This window comes from Pyrus communis, chromosome 9 (assembly GCF_041283825.1).
Source record: "Pyrus communis isolate YQ-2024b chromosome 9, ASM4128382v1, whole genome shotgun sequence".
NCBI lineage: Eukaryota > Viridiplantae > Streptophyta > Magnoliopsida > Rosales > Rosaceae > Pyrus > Pyrus communis.
Window position 1 is genome coordinate 18,373,299 of NC_142573.1, and position 5,118 is coordinate 18,378,416.

At 41.4% G+C, this 5,118-nt stretch overlaps 1 pseudogene; it reads right to left on the minus strand.

The window, feature by feature from the left end:
- Positions 1-1,528: 1,528 nt before the first annotated feature.
- LOC148694364 (uncharacterized) lies at positions 1,529-3,911 on the minus strand (annotated as a pseudogene).
- Between the last annotated feature and the right edge of the window lie 1,207 nt (positions 3,912-5,118).

The window sequence follows — 5,118 nt, forward strand, 5'->3', positions numbered from 1 at the left end:
CAATTGGGCATCATTGAGAGTCCGAGAGGCATAGTATATGACATGCGGCCGCTTGTCTCTTCTTTGTCCTAGAACAGCTCCTAATGCATAGTCGGATGCATCGCACATGAGCTCGAACGGAAGGCTCCAATCTGGAGGTACAATAATGGGGGCCGAGACTAGCTTCTCCTTGAGTTGGTTAAATGCCGAATTACACTCTTCATCAAACTTGAATGGCACATCTTTTTGAAGCAATCGGCAAAGAGGGTTGGACATCTTGGAGAAGTCCTTGATAAAACGCCTATAGAACCCTGCATGGCCAAGAAACGAACGTACCTCTCTAACCGAAGTAGGAGAGGGTAAGTGACGTACAAGGTCTATTTTTGATTTATCTACTTCAATTCCTTTTTCTGAAACAATATGTCCTAAAACTATACCTTGTTTCACCATAAAATGACATTTCTCCCAATTCAAGACAAGGTTAGTTTCAACACATCGTTTCAAAATTAAGGTCAGATTATCCAAGCAATTATCAAATGAACTCCCAAATACACTGAAATCATCCATGAAAACCTCAATGATCTTTTCAACAAAATCGGAAAATATACTTACCATACACCTTTGGAAAGTGGCCGGTGCGTTGCATAAGCCAAATGGCATGCGACGATAAGCAAATGTTCCAAAGGGACATGTGAATGTGGTCTTCTCTTGATCATCCGGGGCTATCACAATTTGGTTATATCCAGAGTATCCATCAAGAAAACAGTAAAAAGCATGACCGGCTAACCTTTCGAGCATCTGGTCGATGAATGGCAAAGGAAAGTGATCTTTCCTAGTCATGGCATTTAGCTTCCGGTAATCGATACATACCCGCCATCCAGTCTGAATGCGTGTAGGCACGAGCTTATTCTCATCATTCTTGATAACAGTTACTCCGGACTTCTTGGGAACGACTTGAACTGGAGAGACCCAACGGCTATCGGAGATAGGGTAGATCACTCCGCAATCCAAAAGCTTGATTATTTCCTTCTTCACCACTTCCATCATTGGAGGGTTGAGACGGCGTTGAGCCTCTCGGGATGGCTTAGTCCCCTCCTCAAGAAGTATACGGTGCATGCATGTGGTAGGGCTTATTCCTTTAATGTCGGCCAAAGTCCACCCTATGGCCGTTTTGTGCTCTCGAAGCACCCTCACAAGCTTCTCCTCCTCCATTGCCGTGAGACTTGATGAAATGATGACGGGCAATGTTTCGCCTTCTCCCAAAAACACATACTTCAAATGGTCCGGCAACGGCTTAAGTTCAAGCGATGGTGCCTGAACAACAGAAGGTAGCATCTTAGTGGAAACTGAATTTGAAAGTGAGAGTGGAACCTTACCATATTGTTGTGGCAATGACTCAAGGGCTGCCACAACCTCAATTATTTCTTCACTAGAACCCATGGCAAAGAATTCCTCCTCCTTGCCATGGCCTTGCATTGACCAAAATCCTTCATTTTTGCGCTCTATGGCCTTAGTGATGGTTGTTTCCAAGGCATCCTCGTTCAATTCTTCAAGGTATACCTGCGCCAAAGAATCGATAACATCAATGGAAAAACAAGAATGGTCATCAACGGGATATCTCATAGTTTCAGAAATATTAAAATCAATCACTTCCCCATCGAATTCCATTGTTAAAGTGCCTTTAAACACGTCTATCTTAGTTCGGGCCGTCTTCATGAATGGCCTCCCAAGAAGAATCGGCAAGGATGGAGCATGGGTGGTTTCCTCCATTTCAAGAACATAGAAATCCGCCGGGAAGATCAAATCATTCACCTGCACTAAGACATCTTCCAATACGCCCTTTGGATAGGCATTAGATCTATCGGCCAACTGAATAATCACACCATCATTTTTCAATTCACCAAGGTTCATTGAAGCATAAATAGAGTATGGCATGACGTTAATTGAAGCTCCTAAGTCTAACATAGCATGTTCGAACTTAGTTTGACCAATAATACAAGGGATTGTAAAGCTACCTGGATCTTTGCACTTTGGTGGTAACTTTCTTTGTAAAACAGCGGAAACGTTCTCACTTACCCTTACTACCTCTTTATGTGACGCCCTCTTCCTTGTAGTGCATAATTCCTTCAAGAACTTAGCGTATTTGGGCACTTGCTTTATGGCATCTAGGAGCGGAATATTGACTTGAACTTTCCGAAAGGTCTCTAGAATGTCCTTCTCGGCTTCTTCCTTCTTTGATTGTGCAAATCTGCGAGGGAAAGGAACATTGGGCAGATTAGTGTTCGAAATCACAACATTTGGGACAACATTACCTGAGATGGACGGATGGGAAGGTTTAGATGGTTGCGGCTTGGGTGGTGCTACACTCGCCGTGGGGTCGGATTGCTCATCTTCCTTGTTTTGGGCAGATTCATGTGCTTTGCTTCCCGCTTCTTTTCCACTTCTTAGGGTGATAGCTTTTGCAGATTCGAAGCCACCCTTTGGATTGACCTCCGTAGTGCTTGGTAACTTACCATTCTCACGAAATTGTCCCAAAAATTCGGCCATTTGTCCCATTTGTTTCTTTAGTTCATTCACCTCCTTTGCTTGGTTCTGCATTCCCTGCGCCATTGTGGTTAATAATTGATATGTTTTATCATCATTCATAGACGTACCTGAGTTGGTTTGGGATGATTGTGCTTGAGGAGGTGGTTGTGGTGCCATTGGCCTTGGAAAGAAACCCGGAGGTTGTCGGAATCCACTTTGTTGGGCAGGTTGTTGTGCATCTCTCCATCTGAAATTTGGGTGATCTCTCCAACCTGGATTATATGTGTTAGAATATGGGTCGTTCCTTGGTTGGTTTTGATTCCCATAGCCCATGGCATTGGCAGATTCCCACCCTCCGTTCTCAATTAATTGAGGGCATGTCTCGGATGGATGCCCTTGAATGGAGCATACACCACAGATTGTAGCTCCTTGCGCTTTGGGGCCCTCCACAAACTGCGACAACATAGATTGAAGGTTAGCCATTTGGGATTGTAATTCGGAAATAGAACTTACCTCATTTACATGATGTGGCCGTGGGGCGTCTCTCTGCCCAACACCTTCATATTGTTGTGCATTTAGAGCACGGTTTGCAATTAGGGTCTTGGCTGCCATAGGTGTTTTGTCCACCAATGCACCTCCCGCCGAAGCGTCGAGCATTTGCCTTTCAATGGGAAGAAGGCCCTCATAGAAGTATTGAAGGAGAAGCTCCTCCTTCATTTGATGTTGAGGACATGATGCAACAAGGGCTTTAAAACGCTCGTACTATGCCGGAAAAGATTCTCCTTGACTTTGTTGGATTCCGCTAATTTTCTTCCTTAAGAGAATGACTTTTGAAGTAGGGAAGAACTTCTCCAAGAACGCTCTCTTCATGCTTTCCCAAGAAGTAACGGTCCCGGGTGCCAATTCATAAAGCCAATCCTTAGCCTTTTCCACAAGAGAGAATGGAAAAGCCTTTATCATCAGAATGTTCCCATCAACATTTATGGGTGTCATGCTCGAACAAACAACCTCGAACTCCTTGAGATGCTTGTTGGGATCTTCCATGGAAAGCCCATGGTATTTCGGAATGTGGTGCAACAAGCTTGACTTCAACTCGAATTCATCAGTCTTGCCTTGGGCAGCCTCGGGGTATTGAATGTAAAGAGGGGCTGCATTGGCCAAACCCGAGACAGAAAGCTCTTTGATGGTTCGATTGTCCATGGCCATGGTTGGTACTTCTTCTTTAACCCAATCTGGGGCTTCCTCTTCTACTTCAGGTTCGGGACTAGGAGGATTAGACTCTTGCAATTTCTTGTTCCTTCTCAAAGTTCTCTCGAAATCACCGTCAAAGTCGGAGATATGCTCACGAACAGGTTGTGAGCTACGGGTCATAAACTAGCACCTACACACAAAAGTAAACAAGATAAATAACCAACTTAATAGACTTGGCACAAGTAAGAAAACAAAACACATACACACGGTGCAAAAAAAAAAAAATTAAAACAAAATAGAAACTAAACAATTTAAACAAGACTCAAGACAAGGGATTAGCAATTTTGCCAATCCCCGGCAACGGCGCCAAAATTTGATGTGAGCATTATACGCATACAAATTAAACCCTATTTGTGACAATTGTAGTAATGATGTAAGTAGGGATCGTTCTAACCGGGGATTAACTAGGGATGCTAAACACTTGACTTAAATAAATAAAACTAACTTTTAAAACACTAAGACAAACTTAAAAGACTCAAAACAAGTTCAAAAGACTCCAAATACTTTAAAAACATAAAATAAGACAAATCAAATGATTAAGACTTAACAAAATAAGGGGGGGGGAAGTTTGATTTGACGAAAATTGAAATAACAAAACAAGTTAATAAACTAAGCAAATTGTAAAACGAATAAACGTAAATATGAATGTGATGAAAATATGGATGATGGAATAGCCAAGGGGTTCTTCTCCACACATGTTACACTTGCAATATAAGATTGATTTTCGGTTGGTCTTTCGATAAATTATGAAACTCAATGCTCCAAGTTAATTAGGTTCGCTTAAATTAACTTTCAGATTTCCCTAGATTCATTGGATTGAATGGAATACGCATTACAACCAAATTATTCTTAATCAAAGTCCCTAACTATGGAATACGCATGAAAGAGACATTCAACAAAGATCATTAAGTCCAACGGAAATCATAAACATTGACGAGGCATTCGTTACTATGGAATACGCATGAAACTTATGCCAAGAATTCGTTTAACGCGATTGTTTATAAGCGTCATATTCATGCATGAAAATTAAGCTTGCAATCTCAATGAACATACATAAATACGTTATCAATCAAACAGTTAAACGAATTGAATCCACAACTTATGAAATTCCAACCAAAAGTAATCAATTCATATTGCAAATATAAACATAGTTTCGAATCACCCCCTAGCTAAAGGGGGTTTAGTTCCTCATAACCTTGAAATCAAAGAGACAACTAAACATTCCAACAACTCAAACTTGAATTGTATGAACGTTTAGGCACTCTTCTCTTCCATTACAAAACAAAGAAAATTGAATTTAAACTTTGAAATCAAAGAAACACCTAAACATTCCAACAACTCAACTTGAATTGTATGAACGTT